This window comes from Esox lucius, chromosome 20, assembly GCF_011004845.1.
Source record: "Esox lucius isolate fEsoLuc1 chromosome 20, fEsoLuc1.pri, whole genome shotgun sequence".
Classification (NCBI taxonomy): Eukaryota; Metazoa; Chordata; class Actinopteri; order Esociformes; family Esocidae; genus Esox; species Esox lucius.
Window position 1 is genome coordinate 45,615,340 of NC_047588.1, and position 24,873 is coordinate 45,640,212.

Genomic DNA, 24,873 nt, shown 5'->3' on the forward strand with positions numbered 1-24,873 from the left:
ACCTGGTGCCTTCCCAAAGGAGGACCTCTGTGGAGCAAAGTGATGGTGTCGTGTGCAGTTTTTGACTGAGCAGTTCTGGTGTAGGTGGAGGCATAAGTATCTGCACAACATTATGGCCAGGCAACGCTGGCACTCACCAAATAGGAATCTAAAAGTAGGTGATGTTGTGTTGGACATGGATGAACTGTCACCCAGAGGTGAATGGAAACTTGCCAGAGTCCTGGAGACTGTTAGCGGCAAGGATGGACTTGTGAGAAGAGTGAAAATCTCCTTTGGAGATAAGAGACTGAATAACAAAGGTCAACGCAGTAATAAGCTCTCTAGTGTAGAGCGTCCTGTGCAAAAGTTAATTCTAATATTAGAATGTTCATAAGCAAATTACGAGGAATGGTTAATTCATGTTGAAAATTCTTCGTTGTTGTTACACTGATATAACAAACACTCATTATTTGGTGGGAGTGTAAATAACCATATGTATATTTTGTTTCAAAAATATAGTGATTGTCTTTTAATTTGAAACCTTTGAATTGAAACGGACTTCCAGTCTAAAGCTACGCGCTTTTGTTTTCGGTTTGGAAGCACGCGCGTCTGCGAGCGCATTTCATAGCAGGTAGCTTATTCCAAAAGAAACGGCAATAACTTCGGTACGGAGTGTCGACGAATTCATACTTGCAGTAAACAACAAATTCATACTTGCAGCCCTTCAGAAAAGGCAAAAGGTTTGTTTATTCAGTTGAGAATTAGCATTTTGTCTGTTAATGTTAGTTTTGCACAAATGTAAGACAGCATGTGATTGTGAACAATGTTAACTGATGGGGCACATGTTTTGTATACATTTCAGCTCTTACCTTGGTGACATGGTGAACGGATTATGGTTCATAAGGAATTAAACATCATAAAACCATCAGTAAAAGTCTCATCCTTGTTCCGGGGGCATGCTAGAATTATGTCATGCAATAAAATGAAAATTAATTACTTAAAAATCATACAATGTGATGTACTGGATTTTTGTTTTAGATTCCGTCCCTCACAGTTGAAGTGTACCTATGATAAAAATTACAGACCTCTAAAGGCTTTGTAAGTAGGAAAACCTGCAAAATTGGCAGTGTATCAAATACTCCCCACTGTGTGTATATATATATATATATAAAATATTTAATTGGCCTATAAGATAAATAATGATATCAAAATGGAAACATACTGTAAAAGTCAGATTACAGTAGTACCTTTGGGCATGAAACAAAAATACCCAATACAAATAGACAAATAAAACTAATTAATAAAATTAACTACACATTATAATCCTTAGGTAAAAAGTAGCTACCCACTTTGTTCCTTTCTGATAGCATGTGCACGTTTTCCATAATGATTCGTTAGTTGTGGTTACATCACCGCACTCCCTCTCCAGCATGTTCTTGGTTCTCCTCATTTCTGTAAGTTACCTTTATTATCAGTTTCTTTATTAAATTATTGAGTAAACATCATGAAGGTTTAAGCAACAAGGTTTATATTTGTATCTATGTAGGATAGCTTTGATTAAGATTCGCTTTGGTTGATGTTAATACCTTCGTGAACCTCCGCTTGAGTGACCTTGAAGGAGACAGCGTAGGGGTCGGGTTAAACGTGTTTGACTCCGCCCACATTGAGCCCAACTCCGAACTGCACACTGCAGTCAGGGGCTTTTCATCCTGACTGCTCCATTGCTTAAGGGTCATTTGATCCCAAAATATAGATAGTACAGATAATATATGTCTCGTTTATGAATATTAATTCTAGTGTCAATAGGTTGTACCCATTTCATCAAAGACTAGAACTGCAACTCTGCAAACAACACTCTGCAGAAAAGTAGCCAAATTCTCCAGCTCTACAGCTACTTTTGACTGTGCAGCTATGCAATGTACATACGCGTTGTGCAAACACAGCGCGCCGAGGCACGCGCCCTGACTAATGGCACCAACCGCCAATCCGAGATACAGATCTACTTTCATTGGATGCATAAATGCCATGGCTGAATGAAGGAGGAACATAATGTGGAGATATTTTGCAGCTGTACATGAAAACATTGCGAACTGCAATGTATGTAGGAAGGTTGTTCGCTATGGTGGCAACCACATCAATTTGTTTAAACATGAAAACCTGAGCTGAGAGAACTGAGCTGCAACAGAAAAGAAGGGAGGAGGGCAATGCCTCAGACAGATCCCCGACACAGAGACAGAGTTCACTAGCAGAGTCTTTTCAGAGAGGAAAGGATTATCCAGGTAAATATAGTAGTGAAATTAATGTTCTAGTCAAAGGGGGTTTTGTTCAGCATTGGTTAATGACTTTATTTGGCTATCATTAGCTGTTTCTTTAGCAGACTGATTAAATAAAGGCCTAGATTATATTCAGACACTCAAATAATATTTTTAGCCCATTTAAACTTCTGAATTACTCATTTTAATAGAACTTAAAAAATAAAACAATAAAACCTGAAATATCCCCACTCAAATTACAATAATAAAAATATATATTTTTGTTATTTGCCTTTAAAAACGGTCATGTGTTTTAACATGCATGTGATTACAGTAGAAAGCAAAGAAAACAAATTCCTTTATGTAGCACTTTCTTACAAAGCCCCACAGGTGGCTTTTAAAAGTAACTAATTACAGTGAGTAGTCCCAGTTACCATAAAGTAACTAGTCACATTACTTAGTTGCTTGCTGTAGAAAGTAAGGCTTTAAATTACTTAGTTACTTGAAGATAATTCCATTGATTCTATAGAAGGCACACATTTAATGGGTTATCATATAATTACACAGTCGGATATTGAATGGCCAGTGTCAGCCACCATCATATAACATTATCTTCACGAACAGGTCGTTGCCCGGAACAAACAATAAAACTCAGAATCATGCATATCTGAATAATCTTTCAAAGTTTTAATAGCACTTTAAATACATGCAAAATACAGCAAATCACACAGAGGTGAGCCCAGCCCTTCTCATAGCCATCACCCCAACTATATACACATTGATCTCTGATAGTCACAGATGGAGATCCTCTACAGCCAAGACAAGGAGGAGACATACGAGCATTATCGAATAATACATTGACATCACCTATGCATAAACGAAAACAAACACTCAGAATAATGGACTTGAAATGTTGATATTATGCATATAACTGTAAATTGAAGGGAAATATGGAACATCATATTGGCCAGTAGAATAACACTAATCTTAATACATCTATGCTCACATAATTGCTCCTTCCTTCTTAAAGGGATCTAGAAGGTTGGCTATGAAGGCCTCCCTTCACAATTATTAATCACTATTCATTATACAGCAAGAGTGACCAATCCTGATATCTCAAGTAATCATATACCATAATGAGAAACAATATTTAGTTCTTTAATCAAGAGTCTCATAAATCAATTAATTATTTTGTATTGCAAGTGCCTCCACATTTTCAGACCAGACTTATTCAACAGCCTACAAGCCTGTTTCCAAAGAAATTGGGACACTGTGTAAAGTAAAGAAAAATAAGATGCAATGATGTGCAAATCATTTAACCTTATTTTACAAAAAAAGAGTACAAAGACTAAGATGATTTAAGATGAACTGCGGAAAAAGATAAAGTGGAAAAATGTTTTAATTATTTTTGAGAATCATGGACGACGCGTCCTCTGGGCTAAAGAGGAGAGGGACCATCCGGCTTGTTATTAGCACACAGTTCAAAAGCCAGCATCCGTGATGGTATGGGGGTGCATTAGTGCACATGTGACAGGTGACTTGCACATCTGTGAAGGCACCATTAATGCTGAACAATATATACAGGTTTTGGAGCAACATATGCTGCCATCCGGACAATGTATATTTCAGGGGAGGCCTTGATTTTATCAGGAAGACAATGCCAAACCACATTCTGCACATATTACAACAGCATGGCTCCATAGTCAAAGAGTCCAGGCGCTAAACTGGCCTGTCTGCAGTCCAGAACTGTCACCCATTGAAAACATTTGGCGAAAAATATGCCAAAGGAGACCCCGAACTGTTGAGCATCTGAATTCCTATATCAAGCAATAACGGGGAGAAAAATGTCATTTTCAAAACTACAGCAATTGGTCTACTCAGTTCTTAAACACTTATAAGAGTTTTGTTAAAAGAAGAGGTGATATAACACAGTGGTAAACATGCCCCTTTCCCAAATTTTTTGGAATGTGTTCAAGGCATTAAATTAAAAATGGGCAAATTTCTCAGTTAAAACACCTCATATGTTGTCTTTGTACTATTTACCATTAAGAATAGGGATAAATGTAATATACTAAATCTGTGTATACAGAACTACAAACTACTTATTAATGGGTACGCTAAAATAAAGTGTTACCAAATCTTGAATATCCCTTTACTAAATTTGGCTGCTCCCAAATACCTTTTATGAGCAAGTAAGTTAATGCTGTTAAATTCAACTGGAAAAATTCTTGTACTTTTTAAGTATATGTGAACGAAAACCTGGTATTAAATTAGACTATCATAAGGCCTGAAACCATTTGAAAAAGCTCTGTTGAGTTGTAAGGGACATATTCTCTTTAAGCGAACAACTTTCGTTAAGATGTAATCGTCCTTGACACCTCAAAGACATTGAAGCACAATGGAAACAAAAGCCTGTCATTGAGTAGGGAAAACTCATTGAACCGTATGAGAGGCCTCTCCTTACATTAACTCTATTATGTGAAGAGCAGATAACTGAATACCTCCAATGATCCACATGTAATTGAGAAAATGGAAACAGGAGCTCAGAGCTCATGTGTCTATAACTAGTTTGAACGTGTCATTTGTCTAGATCTTGTCCCCCTTTTGACAAGTGTAGACAAATTAAGAAACACTGTGTATATGTGTCTGTTTGAGTACAGTATATATGGCTCTTAGATGTTGCTATATGTGTCTTTTAGAGGACAGTATATGTGTCTAATAGAGGACAATATACACCAATCAGCCATAACATTATGACCACTGACAGGTGAAGTGAATAACACTGATACACCAATCAGCCATAACATTATGACCACTGACAGGTGAAGTGAATAACACTGATACACCCATCAGCCATAACATTATGACCACTGACAGGTGAAGTGAATAACACTGATACACCCATCAGCCATAACATTATGACCACTGACAGGAGAAGTGAATAACACTGATACACCCATCAGCCATAACATTATGACCACTGACAGGAGAAGTGAATAACACTGATACACCCATCAGCCATAACATTATGACCACTGACAGGTGAAGTGAATAACACTGATACACCCATCAGCCATAACATTATGACCACTGACAGGTGAAGTGAATAACGCTGATAATCTCTATATCATGGCACCTGTCAGTGGGTGGGATATATTAGGCAGCATGTGAACATTCTGACCTCAAAGTTGATATGTTAAAATGGGTAAGCGTAAGGGCGAATTGGACAAGGGCCAAATTGTGATGGCTAGACGACTGGGTCAGAGCAACCCAGTCTGCAGTGGTCAGTACCTATCAAAAGTGGTCCAAGGAAGGAAAAGCAGTGAACAGGCGACAGGGTCATGGGCGACCAAGGCTCATTGATGCACGTGGGGAGCATAGGCTGGGCCGTGTGGTCTGATCCAACAGATGCTGTAAATTTCCTGAAAAAGTTAATAATGGTACTGATGGAAAGGTGTCAGACCACAATGCATCGCAGTTTGTTGCGTATGGGGCTGCGTAGCCACACACCAGTCAAGGTGCCCATGCTGAACCCTGTCGAAAGTACCTACAATGGGCACAGGAACATCAGAACTGGAAGATGGCCCAATGGGAGAAGGTGACCTGCTCTGATGAATCACATTTTCTTTTACATCACGTGGATGGCCAGGTGCGTGTGCGTCGCTTACCTGGAGAACACATGGCAGCAGGATGCAAGCCGTCTATTAGAGGACATTAAACGTGTCTACTAGAGGACATTAAATGTGTCTATTAGAGGACATTAAACATGTCTATTAGAGGACATTAAACATGTCTATTAGAGGACATTAAACGTGTCTATTAGAGGACATTAAACATGTCTATTAGAGGACATTAAACGTGTCTATTAGAGGACATTAAACGTGTCTATTAGAGGACATTAAACGTGTCTATTAGAGGAAATTAAACATGTCTATTAGAGGACGTTAAACATGTCTATTAGAGGACAGAATGTGTCTATTAGAGGACATTAAACATGTCTATTAGAGGACATTAAACGTGTCTATTAGAGGATGTTAAACGTGTCTATTAGAGGACGTTAAACGTGTCTATTAGAGGACATTAAACGTGTCTATTAGAGGACATTAAACGTGTCTATTAGAGGATGTTAAACATGTCTATTAGAGGACGTTAAACATGTCTATTAGAGGATGTTAAACGTGTCTATTAGAGGACATTAAACATGTCTATTAGAGGACATTAAACGTGTCTATTAGAGGACATTAATTGTGTCTATTAGAGGACGTTAAACATGTCTATTAGAGGATGTTAAACGTGTCTATTAGAGGACATTAAACATGTCTATTAGAGGAAATTAAATGTGTCTATTAGAGGACAGAATGTGTCTATTAGAGGACATTAAACATGTCTATTAGAGGACATTAAACATGTCTATTAGAGGATGTTAAACGTGTCTATTAGAGGACATTAAACGTGTCTATTAGAGGACGTTAAACGTGTCTATTAGAGGACATTAAACGTGTCTATTAGAGGACAGAATGTGTCTATTAGAGGACATTAAACGTGTCTAATAGAGGATGTTAAACATGTCTATTAGAGGACATTAAACGTGTCTATTAGAGGACAGAATGTGTCTGTTTGAGAACATTTGCTCATTGTTGCTGGAGGTATTCATTACCTTTCAAAAGTTTGGGGTCACTTAGAAATTTGTTTTTGAAATCTTTGTCCATTAAAATAACATCAAATTGATCAGAAATACAGTGTAGACATTGTTAATATTGTAGCTCAAAATGGCTCACATTTTTACTGTGAATGCCTATGCAAATTTTGTTAATTAGCAGAATCTACATAGGCATTTTCTAATCATTTAAAAACCCTTTTTTAATTATGTTAGCACAGCTGAAATCACAGCAGAGATACAGTAGTTGAGTATTTGAAGCATCAACAATTGTGGGTTCAATTAAAGGTTCAAAATGTCCAGAAACAAAACTTTCTTCTGAAACTCATCAGTCTATTCTTGTTCTGAGAAATGAAAGCTATTCCATGCGGGGAATTGTCAGTAACTTAGCCATTCATAGCTATTTCATAAAAAATGTAAGGCACAGTATAAACTAGTACCACACATACGAAGCAAAATATCTTCTACAAAAGATTGCTAGCTATTTTCTTCATGTAGCTACTAGCTAAAATATGAGATATCACAAAGCAGCTGAGTGTTGATGTGGTGCCACCTAGAGTCACGTGATGTGATGATGCCTGTGGTCATGTGACGCCTACAGTCATGTGATGATGCCTGTGGTCGTGTGATGCCTACAGTTACATAATGTGGTGAGTCATGTGGTCACGTGATGCCTACAGTTACATGATGTGGTGACACCTGCGTCTGTGGTCGTGTGATGTGGTGACACCTACAGTGACATGATGTGGTGATGCCTGTGGTCCTGTGATATGGTGATGCCTGTGGTCCTGTGATGTGGTGATGCCTGTGTTCCTGTGGTGTGGTGACATCTACAGTCACATGATGTGGTGATGCCTGTGGTCCTGTGATGCGGTGACACCTACAGTCACATGATGTGGTGATGCCTGTGGTCCTGTGATGCGGTGACACCTACAGTCACATGATGTGGTGATGCCTGTGGTCCTGTGATGTGGTGACATCTACAGTCACATGATGTGGTGATGCCTGTGGTCCTGTGATGCGGTGACACCTACAGTCACATGATGTGGTGATGCCTGTGGTCCTGTGATGCGGTGACATCTAGAGTCACATGATATGGTGATGCCTGTGGTCCTGTGATACGGTGATGCCTGTGGTCCTGTGATGTGGTGATGCCTGTGGTCCCGTGGTGTGGTGACATCTACAGTCACATGATGTGGTGATGCCTGTGGTATGCCAGATTAGTATGCAAGACAATTAGTATGTGTCAAACCATAGAATGCTGAAAATAGTAAGCCAGAAGCAGAACTGGTAGATGTCTGGAAGACAGGGACAGTGGAGGGATGAGAGGTACAGGGAGACCTGGTAGATGTATGGAAGACAGGGACAGTGGAGGGATGAGAGGTTCAGGCAGACCTGGTAGATGTATGGAAGACAGGGACAGTGGAGGGATGAGAGGTTCAGGCAGACCTGGTAGATGTATGGAAGACAGGGACAGTGGAGGGATGAGGGGTACTGGGTGGTGCTGTCAGGGAGGGATGAGGGGTACTGGGTGGTGCTGTCAGGGAGGGATGAGGGGTACTGGGTGGTGCTGTCAGGGAGGGATGAGGGGTACTGGGTAGGGAAGAGAGCAGGAGACACTTCTCTGTCTATCGCTTGGGACGCCACTTGACATCCCAAGCGATAGACAGACAAAAGCTTCCGCCATTAGTATTCAGACAGGGATGTAATGTAATAGAAAGAGTAAGGGATCAGCAAATCCAATAGACTCACCCAAGTGTTTTTTTTGTTACTGGGAGACCCTGACACCTGCCAAACTGTCACTCTTTCACACACAAACAAACACACACACTGACAAGACACACTGACAACACACAGTGACAACATACACTGACAAGACACACTGACAACACACAGTGACAACCCACAGTGACAAATACAGACAACACAGAGTGACAACACACACAGACAACACACAAACTGACAACACACACTGACAAATACACTGACAAGACACAGTGACAACACACACACTGACAAATACATTGACAACACACTGACAACACACATAAACACACACTGACAACACACACCGACATTGGTCCAGAGAGGACTAAGAGGTTGTGGCTGGTATCATTGGGCAAGGGCACCATCTCTCAGGCAAGGGCACTGTGAGGCCTGGGGCACTGTGAGGCCTGGGGCACTGTGAGGCCTGGGGCCCTGGGAGGCCTGGGGCCCTGGGAGTCCTGGGGCAATGTGAGGCCTGGGATACTGTGAGGCCTGGGGCCCTGGGAGGCCTGGGGCCCTGGGAGTCCTGGGGCAATGTGAGGCCTGGGATACTGTGAGGCCTCACAGGGCCCCAGGCCTCCCAATGTGCCTGAGAGTGTCCATCTGCAGCCAGATCCTATAGTCTTTCTTTCCTTCCCCATTTCTCTCTCTTCCTATTCTTCTTCTGCTCTCTCTCTAACCCATCTCTCCTGTCTTCTATCTCTTACTCTCTGTATTCATTAGATCTATGATAGCAGTGTGGCAATGGCAATGATATGAGGCTCAGAGACAGCAGCATGCAGCTCTATGACAATTATATGAGACTCAGAGACAGCAATATGCAGCTCTATGACAGTGATATGAGGCTCAGAGACAGCAGTATGCAGCTCTATGACAGTGATATGAGGCTCAGAGACAGCAGTATGCAGCTCTATGATAGTGATATGAGGCTCAGAAACAGCAGTATGCTGCTCTATGACAGCACTAAGTTCAAAGTGTGGCCAAGGTTTTGAATGCTCTGAAAATAAAAGTAGTTGATGATAAATGGCTTTGCTGTGGCTTTGTCCTCTCACTGTGTGTAGTGTCTGAGACAGATATGTAGCCAAGTGCCAACAGTGCTAAATATGCATGTAGTTCACTCCGGTCCCTCTTTCATCTTTTAGTAACAAGCAATGCTTGAACCAAGGAGAAGACAGACTTGTATAGAGCTTTTTACTGGGAACAAAGGAGATCCATCCTGGTTCAAAGGAATATTCAGATCTCTTTTATTGATCAACAATATGGTCTCAGTCTGCTCTCAATCAATAGTCTGAGCCTTAGAGCCATTCCCACTGAATATCTTAACAAACCTTTTAAACAAGAGCAAACAACAAGTCAGGCATGAATGACAATTTTTCACCAGTCTACTCTGACCAAACCTAACAGTTACAAAAACGAAACCTTTAAAAAGGGCAGAAAAGGTGACAGAAGTGGGCTCTTTAATGATCATTTCCAGTTGACATTCAGTGCAGTTAATGCATTAATGTGTTCTGAAACAGAAATACAGTGTAATCTACTGCAGTCAGTAAGTGTAGGGACCATAAACACGGTTTGAATTCATACAAATCCACTGTTCCAGTTAGATAGTATATGCATCCACTCCAGTTATACATTATACAAATCCACCTTTACAATTAGATAGTATATGCATCCACTATTCCAGTTAGATAGTATATGCATCCACTCAATGTTATACATTATACAAATCCACCTTCACAATTAGATAGTATATGCATTCACTATTCCAGTTAGATTGTATATGCATTCACTCCAGTTATATATTATACAAATCCACCTTTACAATTAGATAGTATATGCATCCACTATTCCAGTTAGATGGTATATGCATCCACTCCAGTTATACATTATACAAATCCACCTTTACAATTAGATAGTATATGCATCCACTATTCCAGTTAGATGGTATATCCATCCACTCCAGTTATACATTATACAAATCCACCTTTACAATTTGATAGTATATGCATCCATTATTCCAGTTAGATAGTATATGCATCCATTATTCCAGTTAGATAGTATATGCATCCACTCCAGTTAGATAGTATACATATCCACTATTCCAGTTAGATAATATGAATCCACTCTAGTTATATATAATACAAATCCACTATTCCAGTTAGATATTATACATCCACTATTTAATTTAGATATTAAATACATCCACTATTCTAGTTAGATATTAAAAACATTTGCTTTTCCAGTTAGATTTATATATAAATCCACCTTTCCAGTTAGATATTACACACATCCACCTTGCCAGTTAGACATTATGTACATTCACTATTCCAGTTAAACCATGTTTACCAGTCAGCATGATACATATTGAATACTATACATATTTCTCCATAGTTGTCCAATTAAAATGTCAAATATTTTCAATTTATTCATATTTGATCATCACTTTCAAATGTATCCTGGTAGGAAATGTGCATTATAAATGTACTTTGACATCCACAGAGTACCTTGTAGCTTTTAGTCTGAGATGACTGATGAGTTCAGATGCACAGGGAAGAGCATGAGGTGTGTGGGGGGATCAAATAGCCTTAAGAGTGCTGTTAAATGGATAAAGCCACTAGAAATCGGGGCTCTATCACCAATAGCAGCAGATGGATGTCTAAAGTTAAACCTCATCTGAGATTAAATCATGCAAAAACCCCAGGGGACACAACTTGGCAGGAACAGGGACTAGGCACTCTCCCCACATCTGACTAGAGGAGATGTTTGCCAAGAAACAGTTTGATGCTGGTGTAAAACATTGTTCGTGTTCTCAGTAAATCGCCTACACTGCTAATGAATTGAAAAGTAATCCTGTTCATTACGCGTCGTCCCACTCCTTGATAACACTGGCTTATATTTCTTAGTACATTGTGGGCTGAAGCCAGTTAACCCTAACTGCTTGGACCCCTAAATAAATACATACAGGTCCCTAAAATATTCTGATCCCTAACGGGTTTCCAGCAATCAATCAAATGTATTTTATAAAGCCATTTTTATATCTGCAGTTGTCACAAAGTGCTTTTACAAAACACCCAGCCTGAAACCCCAAGGAGCAAGCAATAACAATGTTGAAGCACAGTTTTCATTAGTCAAGAAGCTCTAAATTACTATTTTTGAATCATCACAAAAATATTGTTTTACTCTATCTGGTACTGTCTACACTGACTCTACTTGACTTAGTCTAAACTAACTCTACCTTACTCTATCTGCAGAAACTGAATCTGTCTACACTGACTTGACTACATGCACTAACTTTACCTGACTGTCTGCTCTGACTCTGTGTCTCACACTTTTCTATCTACACTGACTGGATCACAGGACTGTTTTCTTGAGGTGCAACGTTAAAGAGTGGGAATATGCATCAATCAAAACTCTGCTGCTTGTCAAACTTGAGCCAGGGCACAGCCAGTTGGAAGAAAAGACGGAGTGGCTCTGTCAAATAAACCTTCTGTAGAGGATTATGCTCTACACGCACATTTTTAGCTACCAATTCCTAGCTAGACATCACTATCAACATATTCATGGCAAGGAATTCCTAGGAAAATCCCTATCCAAGCATCTGTAATAACACATCCCTAATAACACATCCCTAGCAACACATCCCTAATAACACATCCCTAATAACACATCCCTAGCAACACATCCCTAATAACACATCCCTAGCAACACATCCCTAATAACACATCCCTAATAACACATCCCTAATAACACATTCCTAGCAACACATCCCTAGCAACACATCCCTAGCAACACATTCCTTATAACCCATTTATATCAACATATTTTTATCTCCACATCCCGAACAACAAATGTATATAAACACATCTCTATTCACAACTCCCAAACAACACATCTCTAATAAAACATTCCAATCAACACAATCCTATTTAGTTATCACAAACAACACATCCTTTTCTACACATCACTAACAACACACCACTATCCACACTTTCTAAACAACAACAACAACAAAACTCATCTCTAGAAAAAAAAATCTAAAAATGTATCCCTATCAATGTATCCCAATCAATGCTTCACTATCTACTCATCACTACAAACACATGCATATCTGCACATCACTAACAAACAAGAATAAAACACATACAGAATCCTTACAAACACATTGCTACTAACATCCCTATAACAACATACAGAATCCTAACAAACACATTGCTACTAACATTCCTATAACAACATACGGAATCCTTACAAACACATTGCTACTAACACATCCCTATAACAACATACAGAATCCTTACAAACACATTGCTACTAACATATCCCTGTAACAAAAATACTGTGTCCCTATTATTATTATCATTGAGGCAAGAAAACAATGTTGATACTATGATTACAGTATTTACCATAAGAGGCAAGTAAACATAATGTTGATACTATGATTAAAGTATGTACCATGGAGGTGAGTAAACATATTGTTGATACTATGATTACAGTATGTACCATAATCAATCAATCACATTTATTTATAAAGCCCTTTTTACAACAGCAGTTGTCACAAACTGCTTTACAGAGACACCCCAAGGAGCAAACAACAGTAGTGTTGGATTTCAGTGGCTAGGAAAAACTCCCTAGGAAGGCCGAATTTTAGGAAGAAACCTAGAGAGGACCCAGGCTCAGAGGGGTGATCAGTCCTCTTCTGGCTGTGCCGGGTGAGATATTAAGAGTCCAATAAGAGGTGAGTAAACATATTGTTGATACCATGATTAAAGTATGTACCATAGAGGCAAGTAAACAATGTTGATACTATGACTACAGTATGTACCATAGAAGCAAGTAAACATAATGTTGATACTACTGTATGATTGTAGTATGTACCATTGAGGCAAGTAAAAATAATGTTGATACTATGATTACAGTATGCACCACAGTGGCAAGTAAACACAATTTATTTTACAATTTTAAATTTTGTCCTTTAGAAATGTAATTATGCTGCATGTACAGTAGGGAAAAATATGTATAAAAAAATCTTACTGTTTCAGTCATATTTTTATCATTTGAATAATGTTTAGTCTAGTTATTGTCAAAATGTTCTTGTCAACAAAATGCTCTTATGTTTTAGTCACATTTTTGTCAAATCATAAGTACTGCCTCATTAACCTATAGTAAACATATCACTGACTGTCATGTACACAGACATACAGTCTTGTTCGATCAACACATTTTTCTGCATAAACATTATTGGATGATTCTAGTCTCAAATCGGTGGAAGAACCATTAATCTGTAGCAGATAAAGGGCAATAATTAATGCAAAACCATTCACTGATTCTGTAAGGTGATTTTCTTTTACCACTCTAAAACACAAACAAATGAATGTATTTGTCCAATGAAATCAGTTACAACAGCAAGGAACAGTCAGGAAATTTTGTGAGTATAACAACTCTCAGAATATACTGCAGCAAGCTAGTTATCCTGTAGTGGGGCTACACACAATTTTAAGTATGGTGTAAATTGTTAAGTAAGTATGGTGTTAATCTTTAAGTAAGAATGGTATATATTTTTAAGTATGGTGTATATACTCCTTAATTCCATACTGGAACATACACTGCTCAAACAAATGAAGGGAACACGTAGTCATCACAGTATAACACCAAGTCAGTTAAACTTCAGGGACATCAATCTGTCCAGTTTGGAAGCATAATGGATTGTGAATCAATGTCACCTGTTTTGGTGCAAATGAAAGTGACAACAGGTGCACTGGAGAGGCAACAGCAAAACACCCCCAAAAAGGGAGGGTTATCCTTCCAGACTGATTCTACTCTAATTTTGCTAGTGTCCTTGTCACTACTGGTAGCAAGAGGTGGTATCTGCATAGGTAGTCCAGCTCCTCCGGGATGGCACATCCATACGTGCCGTCGCAAGAAGGTTTGCTATGTCTCCCAGTAAAGTCTCAAGAGCATGGAGGAGATACCAGGAGATGGGCCCGTTACACGAGGAGAGCTGGACAGGGCTGTAAGAAGGGCATCAACTCAGCAGCAGGACCAATATCTGCTCCTTTGTGTGAGGACTAACAGGAGGAGTACTGACAGATTCCTACAAAATTACCTCTAGGGAGCTACTGGTGTGCATGTTTCTGACCAAACTGTCAGAAACAGACTCCATGAGGGTGGCACGAGGGCCCGACTTCCTCTAGTGGGTCCTTTGCTCACAGCCCATTACCATGCAGCTCGATTGGCATTCACCAGAGAACACCAGAATTGGCAGGTTCACCATTGGCGCCTCATTCTCTTCACAGATGAGCGCAGGTTCACACTGATCACGTGACAGATGTGAAAGAGTCTGGAGATGATGTGGTGAGCGTTATGCTGCCTGCAACATCATCCAGCATGACCAGTTTAGTGGATCAATGATGGGCTGAGGAGGCATATCCTTGGAGACCTCCACGTGCTAGCCAACAGTACCCTGACTGCTGTTAGGTACCGGGATGAAATCCTCAGAACTTACGCTGGTACAGTGGGCCCTGGGTTCCTCCTGGTGCAGGACAATACCTGGCCTCAAGTGGTCAGAGTGGGTAGGACGTTCCTGGATGATGAAGGCATTGATGCCATTAACTGGCACTCACGTTCCCCAGACCTGAATCCAAACAACATTATGTATCGGTGCATCCAACACTGCAGAGTAGCACCACAGACAGTCTGGGAGCTCACTGATGCCCTGATCCAGGTCTGGGAGGAGATATCCCAGGACACCATCCATCATCTCATCAGGAGCATGCCCAGATGTTTTCGGGATTGCATACAGGCACATGGGGGCCATACACACTACTGAGTCACATTATGAGTTGCCTTGATGAAATTCACACAAGTAGGAACAGCAAGAGATTTCAATTGTTTACTTAGATTTTTATTGTGACTTTGAATCCAGCCTTCAATCGGTTGGTGATTTTGCTTTCCATTGACCGTTGTAAAATTTCCAAAATGTAATTAGCCAGTACGAAACGTGTACTGCACACACGTTATCGTTCAGGTAGTTTAATTGACATAGATGGAAATATCAGTTGGAAATGTAAGAACGAGGGGAACAGAAGATTCAAAAACATTTAGATACTGTAGTTGACAAGTTAGGGTATACCCACTTCTCCAGTCACCACACCACTGGTTTTACCTGTGTGTAGGCTGTATATTGGGATAATGTGCTTTCAGATGTGTTTTGATTTTTGTATTTCTGGTCAACCTGTGGTTTCAAATGCTGTGTTCGCCAGTGGAAATGTTTCAGTCTACAGTATGTGACTGCAACAGTCTACAGTATGTGATATTTAAAATGCCTCCAAATGTCTGACCTTTTCTTCTACCAGTAATTTGTACTGGGGGAATAGCTATAAGGAACGCTGTCAATCCATTGCCGCCAGATTAGAGAAAAATCTGAGGTGATTCTGGAATGACCTGGACATGACATTTCTTTTCCACCACTAACAGCAGTGCAAAGTCGGAACGAGAAAGACAAACAATTCTGCTAAAGATTATGTATGCTTTTGTCTTGTCTCGTTTTTTCTGGATCTATTTAGTCAGTTATTGTCTCATCGACTGCCATTGAAAAAGAGTTGTTTAAAAAATATTTATGTCACTATTGTAGTTAGTTCAATACGATGAAAAGGGTAAGAAGATATAAACAATGTACAGTCTGCAAGCATTGCTTTGCCACTGTCGGCTACTCTAGTGGAAACACTTCTAACATGATGACGTCATTCACACCGAAACCTAGGAAATATGTTTAGATTTTGAAGACAAAGTTTAAACATTGTTTGCACTAATTGTTTGTCAATGAATAACTGCATCAGTGAAGAACTGTCAGTACAACCAGTGATTGTTGCGTCACTTGTAATAAAACAATCTAATCAGACGTATGTGATCGAAATGCGGCAGGGACCATTCTAGCCTGATCACAAATTTGATTGTACATGCCAAATGGTTAGGAACGTTGTGTTTGGAAATCCAAGTTTATCTTTTTAAAAGGCTAAATAATCATTAGAAAACCCTTTTGCAGGTGTGTTAGCAACTGGGCTGATTAAAGAAGCAATAAAACTGTCCTTCTTTAGATTAGTTTTGTATCTTCAGCATCAGCATTTATGGGTTTATTTTCAGACTCAAAATGGCTTGAAACAAATAACTTTCTTCTGAAACTTGTCAGTCTATTGGGGCTTTTCCACTGCATGGTACCGGCTTGACTCTACTCGCCTCGACTCTACCCGCTTTGGGAGCTTTTCCACTGCATGCTACCAGCTCAACTCAGCTCAACTCGGCTCGCCTTTTTTGCTTTTCCATTGGCCAAAAGTTGGCATAGTACCTGATACCAGGTACTGTATTTACTACCATCTTCGTCAAGGTTCCAAGCGAGCTGAGGTGATACCAAAAGGTGATGTGAAAACATGGAATTCTTCTGATTGGACAAGAGTGACTCAATGCGTGTTAGCCGTCCAGTGTCAAAGAATCGTTTTCTAAGACGAGAACGGCGCCTCTTCTGTGCTAGGAGTCCTTGCATTGAAATTGGTTAATTTCAGTGCCAATGCATATGACCAGACTCGAAATTTAAGCGATCGTATTTTCCCAAAACTCCTCCCGGTTTGGACCAACGCACTGGTGTTGAAATCAACTCGTTATCCCTGGGAGAGACCCACAAAGATGCGCTGTTTTTGTAACCTACAAAAGGACCTCGTCTTTTTCCTCCTCTACGTTTTTCAATAGGCTAACTGGCATACATTTCACTGGTCAAAGTAGTAATGTCAAGCCAAACAGAAGCAAGCTTTCTAACCATTTTTGTAGTCTGAAATGTATTAAGACCAAAGTTACTGCTCAAGCATGCTTCCTCGCTACTACCAGTATAAACGCTGACTTGTGTACAGTAGGCTACTCTTGAGTCAGTCGGTGGTATTAAAGCCAGCAATTAATAAGGCAATTAATGTATTACTTTTAATCGAGACAGAGGGATTATGTAGGTTGTTTTAAATGTGTTTGTGTTTGAGTTGTTAGGTATATACACTTAAATCTAACAGAACATTGCTGTTACGTCATCTTTTATACTGCTGCGGGATAATTATATTCTACTTTTTCACTGTTTTTCAAACCAGATTTAGTTGATTGATTTGCCACTTTACATTCAAAGCTTGTCAATTTAAAAGAAAATTGATGGAGTTAATTTAATAGATTTTTCTGGTCACTGCAGGATATATGTTATTTGGCAAATGCTGGCTTTTCGCCGGTATTAGGTGTACGATATCTCCATTGTTGTTCCCGTGTGTGTCGCATTGTAGGTAGAGTCATCAAAGTTTTCCAGGGATGTCACTATGGGCGGGTACAGGGTACTATCTGCAATGGAAAACCAACCGAGGTGAGCTGAGTTGTGCTGAGTCGAGCTGGTACCATGCAATGGAAAAGCTCCCTAAAGTGGGTAGAGGCGAGGCGAGTAGAGTTGAGCCGGTACCATGCAGTGGAAAAGCGCCATATTATTGATCTGATGAATGAAGGCTATTCCATACAAGAAATTGCAGAGAAACAGAAGGTCAAGGTTTTTTTATGTGATGCTTTGTGAACATGTTCCAGATCGGAGCTGTGAAACAAGTTCTCTTTCTATGTCATTGACTCAGAGTTCATTAAATTATTTTATTTTTTAAATATAATTCAACGCTAGACACAAGTCTTCTGCTCATAACCCCTAATCCATCTCATCAACACTGACTATCCTGAACACTGTTCTTAACATTGACTCTGTCCTCAAGGCACTGACTCTGTTATCTCAGTCTTCAATATTTGTACTTTATCGTCAACAATCGTCGTCAACATTTGTAGGTTGTTTTCAACAATCTGTTCTGAACACTGTACTCAGTCCTGAACATGGTTTTAACACTGTCATCAACACAGTCCTCAACACAGTCCTCAACACTGTTTCCCATTGTCTGTCCTCAATATTTTTTACTCCACAATCTGTTCTCAACACTGTACTCTGTCCTCAAAACTCTGACTCTGTCTTCAACACTATGCTCAACCTCAGTACTAAGCCCTCTAAAATATTACCCTAACCCTAACCCTGAACAATGTCCTCAATACTGCACTGTCCTTACACTGTCCTCAACATTCTTTGTTCAATACTCCCCTGTCAATACTGTTACTGTCCTCAACATTCTTACACTGTCCTCAACTCTTTCCTCAACACTGCCCCCAACACAGTCCTCTACATTCTTACTCAGTCCTCAACACAGTCTTTTACATTCTTACACTGTCCTCAACATTCTTACACTGCCCTCAACACTGTGCTCAACCCTGTCCTTAACAATCTGTCCTCAGCATTCCTACACTCTCCTCAACACTGTCCTCAACAGTCTTCAACATTCTTACACAGTCCCCAACACTGTCCTTAACAATCTGTTGTCCTTAACAATATTTGTACACTGTCCTCAACACAGTCCTCAACCTTCTTACACTGTCCTCAACATTATTACACTGTGCTCAACATTCTTACACTGTGCTCAACATTCTTACACTGCCCTCTACACTGTCCTCAGCCCTGCCCTTAACAATTTGTTCTCAACATTCTGGCACTGTCCTCAAGACAGCCCTCAACATTCTTACACTGCCCTCAACGCTGTCCCCAGCACTGTCCTCAACATTCTTACTGTTGCCTCAACACTTTCCTAATCACTTCATCCTCAATAATCATTAGCTCTCTGTTCTCAAAATGTTCATCAACCTTCTGTCCTCAACACTGCCTCTATCCTCAACAGTTTGTCCTCAACACATTGACTCATTGTCTTTAAAACAATGTCCTCAAGTCTACACATTTAAACAGTATCCTCATTGAATAATCTGAGTTTTTGGTTACTATGAAAAGCAACACAGGAGGTCTAACAGCATTCTTTCAGCACTTATATCACCATCTGAGGTCTAACAGCATTATGTCAGGTCAGCCACAACTTAGCACCTACAGTCTCTCAAAGACAGATCATTAAGCAGCATTCCACTCCAGTCACATGTATTCATCAGAGAACATGCTCATCTCTACATTGTCAATATCCTCTTGTTTACTGAATTAAAAGGCTCTTACCTGGGTTGCTGCTGTCTCTAGTCCTGCTGCTACTGTAACGAGGATAAATGTGTCCAAGAAAGAGAGAGCGAAAGGAGAAGAGGGAGCAGAAAGCAGTGGCTGCTCTCATTGCTCTCTTTTCACTGAAAGGATGCTGTGGCTCTGGAGGTGGGACTACTCAGTCAAATGACATCTGCTTCTCTCTTTAAAATCATTGGCTAAGAGGGATGATTCTTATTAAGCCGGCCCCCCTGTCTCCAAGTCAACCCCCCTCCTCCTATCTGAGCAAACACACATTTCCCTCTCTCTCCCCTTCTCTAGCTACATATTCTGTATCCTGTTCTCTCTCCTTACTCCTTTTGTTTCATTCCGTCTCTCTCTCCCTCTGTCTGTCTGCACACGTACAGACCCTTCATTCTTGAACGGTTTAAGCTCCCTGGCTATTGTCTCTTTACAATAGTACTCAGTGCTCTTTTCCGTAGGATTCTCAATTGCTCAGCTTTGTCATTTGTACTCATTTTAAATAGAAATGCAAACCCTTTAGAAAAAACCTTAAAGGAAATTACAGAAAATGGTGGGATTTCACATTGACTCTATAATTGCTGTCCCACTGGAACGGAGACGTTAGGAAGAGAGACGTTTTCTTTACTTTCTCATATGTTACTTTTTCAAAATGCATTGAATTAAACTTGTGCATTTCTCATCTGTTGATGAGAAAAGCACACTCAGTAGAGTGTCTGGTATTGCTGTATGATGCTTTACTGTTAATCAAAAGGTCAGCTAAGTATCTTTGTTATAAACATTTGTGAAAGTTGTTATGGAAGCCAATTATTTTAAAGAAAAAATTAAGAAATTAAGCAAAGAAATGTGTTTCTCACTTTAGTATAACAGATAAGGACTATGGACTCTCATCATGTGCACAACCTGAACCCTAGGGTTACAGTTAACAAACATTAACCCTAACCTGAACCCTAGGGATACAGTTAACTAGCCCAAACCCTAACCTGAACCCTGTGGTTACACTAAACCTAACCTTAACCCTAGGCTTTTTCCCGAAAGCAGTCAAGGTGAAGTTTTCCTTGACCTTAACATTTTACCTGTAAGGTGAGTCCTAGCAGTGAGTGAAGACTCCACCCAGAACAAGGTTCTATTCTAGACCATCCACTTTCCACCGATTGCTCACATGATTTACCAACAGTGGATATAAAAAGTCAACACGCCCCTGTTAAAATGCCAGGTTCTTGTGATGTAAAAGAATGAGACAAAGATAAATCCTGTCAGAACATTTTACACCTTTAATGTGACCTATAATGTGAACAATTCAATATAAAATCAAACTGAAATCTTTGAGGGGGAAAAACAAAAAATAAAAAACTCACAATAACCTGGTTGCATAAGTGTGCACACCCTTAAACTAATACTTTGTTGAAGCACCTTTTGATTTTATTACAGCACTCAGTCTTTCTGTGTAGGAGTCTATTAGCATGGCACATCTTGACGTTGCAATATTTGCCCACTCTTCTTTGCAAAAGGGCTCAAAATCTGTCAGATTGCGAAGATATCTCCTATGCACAGCCCTATTCAGATCACCCCACAGATGTTCAATTGGATTCAGGTCTGGGCTTTGGCTGGGCCATTCCAAAACGTTTATCTTCTTCTGGTGAAGCCATGCTTTTGTGGATTTGGATGAGTGCTTTGGTTTCTTGTCGTGCTAAAAGGTGAACTTCCTCTTCATCTTCAGCATTCTAATGGACGCCTGAAGGTTCTGTGCCAAAATTGCCTGGTATTTGTTCTTTGGTATGGTATGGTGTTCTTTGGACAATGTGCAGTGTTGATTTTGTGCCAAACATTCCTTTTGGAATAATGGCCAAAAAGATAAACCTTGGTTTCATCAGACCATAACACATTTTCCCATGTGCTTTTAGGGGACTTGATGTTTGTTTTTGCAAACTTCAACCAGACTTTTTTTTCTTTGTACGAAAAGGCTTCAGTCTTGCCACCCTACCCCATAGCCCATTCATATGAAGAATATGGGAGATTGTTGTCACATGTAGCACACAGCCAGTACTTGCCAGAAATTCCTGCAGTTCCTTTAATGTTGCTGTAGGCCTCTTGGAAGCCTCCCTGACCAGTTCTCTTCTCATCTTTTCATAAATTTTGGAGGGACGTCCAGTTCTTGGTAATGTCTCTGTTGTGCCATATTTTCTCCACTTGATGATGACTGTCTTCACTGTGTTCCATGGTATATTTAATGCTTTGGAAAGTATTTTGTACCCTTCTCCTGACTGATATCTTTTAGCAATGAGATCCCTCTGATGCTTTGGAAGCTCTCTGCAGACCATGGCTTTTGCTCTGAGATGCAACTGAGAAAATGTAAGGAAAATCCTACTAGCTGAACATTATTTGTGATTAATCAGAGTCACTTCATGGTTAATTCTGAACACAGCCACATCCCTAGTTATAAGAGGGTGTGCACACTTATGCAACCAGGTTATTGTAAGGTTTTTCTTTTTCTTTTGTCCCCCTTGAAAGTTTGTTTTTCAATTGAATTGTTTCACATAATAGGTCACTTTAAACGTGGAAAATGTTCTGACATGATTTATCTTTGTCTCATTCTTCTACATCACAAAAACATGGAATTTTAACAGGGGTATGTAGACTTTTATATCCATTGTAGTTATTTCAGCTGAAATCATAATTTGTTTGACATCCACATTATTCACACTGAATTTCCAAGGGGACAGTACTATTGGAAATGGAATCAAAGCCTGCTACCTGACAGGTTTTTGCTGAGTGAGTGAGTGACTGACTGACTGACTGACTGACTACCCCTTGTTAAATAGCGTAGTGGTTAAAGAAGCGGACCTGTGAACTATAGGAATGCCTAGTTTGTATCTCCTTGCAGGGAAGAGAAGTAGATGAAAACTTTGCTGGATAAAACCGTTCTACATATCTACAGTATCTACATTATAGTAAGCCTATAATAAAACTTTTATGGTTATATTGCAACTGTTTCTGGTGGATTTTCAAAGCAGGCATCCATGCATGAAATTTGGGTCAGGATAGACAAACACATTTGCTAGTTTACCATACAGTATTTATGTTATAGTAAGCCTTAACTGAAACTGTATACGGTTATATTGCGACTGTTTCTGGCTTGAAAATGTTATCTTCAGTCTCGCTAGCAATTTCTCAATTCTAATGATTATTTCTAGCAAGTTAGTAGTTATTAGTACGCCTATTAGAGGTTAATAAACTGTTAAAACATCCAGTGGCAAAAGCAATACAGTTCATAGACACTATGGTGGAGGTTAACTTAATAAGAAACTTTAGTCAGTATAACACAATCCTCAATGGAGTCTAGTGACTGCTGAAACGTGTAATGCCGTGGTGTAGTGGTTAAAGACAGGATAGAGAAAAGAGGCTATACTGACACATGGCAAATGTACAGCTCTGTGGTGTCGTGGTTAACGATACAGCCTTTTCACATGGAATCTCAAGCACTTTTTATTGCGGGCCGGCTGAACTAAGCTTGCATGGTTTCTTGTTAACCAAGACAAGGGAATTCTATAACCAACTTCTTTCTAGATAGTATAGGTACAGACGATCCTTATATGGTATGAGACACTTTCAAAATTACTTTTAGAGACTACACAATTCAATACTCAGCTGTAATGAATGTAAACAATATCAGGCAAGACTAAAATAAGAAATCAGATAGTAGAATTAATAGTACAGATGTATAACAATGAAAACGGTAGAGTACACTATACACTATAACACTAGGACTGCCAAGCCTTTCAAACAAACATTAAAGGTCCCATGACATGCTACTTTTTGTAGGCTTTAATATAGGCCATAGTGGTTCCTGAAATCTTTTTTCAAAAATTCAGCCTTGCTGCAGAATTATAGTCACTACAATACAGTCACAGAATGAGCTTCCTTCAAACAGCCCGTATTGGTGTCTGTGACTTTAAATTTTAATGAGGATGAAAAAGGCGGGGCAAGGTGGTGGGTGAGCGTGGCCTTTACTATCTTGCGGCAAAGGTAACGTGCATGTTTACCGGTATGTCTGGATCATATTGCAATGGCACAAAGACACATTGAAGCATTTCAGTTTGACCCAGAATCCGATCCAGATGGAGAAGCAACGGATGAAGAAGTTGCAACTCAGCGCCTCCAGAAGGATGTTTCCGAATGGTTAGTTAAAAATATTATGTCTATATGATACTTTGTTAGGATGTCTGATTATCATGTAAGTTAAAGCTAAAGCTAATCTGCTTTTGCCTTTTCATGTTTCTCTGATATGTGATGATTTTAAAGCTGTGTTAGCATCTATATCAGTAAATATTCTAGTTTAGAGAAGAGGGTTTTTTTAAATGTAAAAATTCTCCCTTCATATCATGAAGTCACGTTACACAAGATATATAAAGCCTATATATTTATGTGCGCGCAGGAGTAAATCATTTTGTTGTGTAACATTATGTACATAGTCGTCGGTGAAATGTTTGCCACAGACATGCAAAACTTTGGGAAGCTGTGTCGGCGCTTTTCCGGAGAAAATGAAATCATTCCACTGGTTCTTCTGTGGCATGTACGAAGGAAGTAAAAAAAGGCTTTGTTGCTCATCTCTACATCCTATTACTGAGCAATTATTGTGTTTCCTTCGCTCAAAAGCCATGATGCCCCTCCTCGTCGCGTAGACAAATTGAAGTCGCGCTCACACACATGTGTGCCTCACACCTGGCTCTATTTCAATTCTTTCTCTGGGCGGGCAAAGCAGAAAAAGGGGAGTTACCATGGGAGTTAACAATTTCTCCTTGCGACGTCACAAAGAGACGGGTCCAGATCAGCCTGTTTGATTCTCCGTTTTCTCCAAGTCAGAGAAAGATAGAAAATGCTCAATTTACACCGAATGGAATTTTTAGAAAATTTGGGACCATATATAGGCTAGGTGAACTCATATTAATGTTAAAAAACCTCACAAAATGAAAATTTCATGTCAGGGGACCTTTAACAGCCAGAGCCGAACGGCATTTTTTGTCATTAGCATATGAATAGGCCCTATTAGCATACACATTACCCTCCACAGCATCATCTTCCAGCCAGAGCATCAGTTCATCTACTGTGTCTTCAAACTATATAGAACA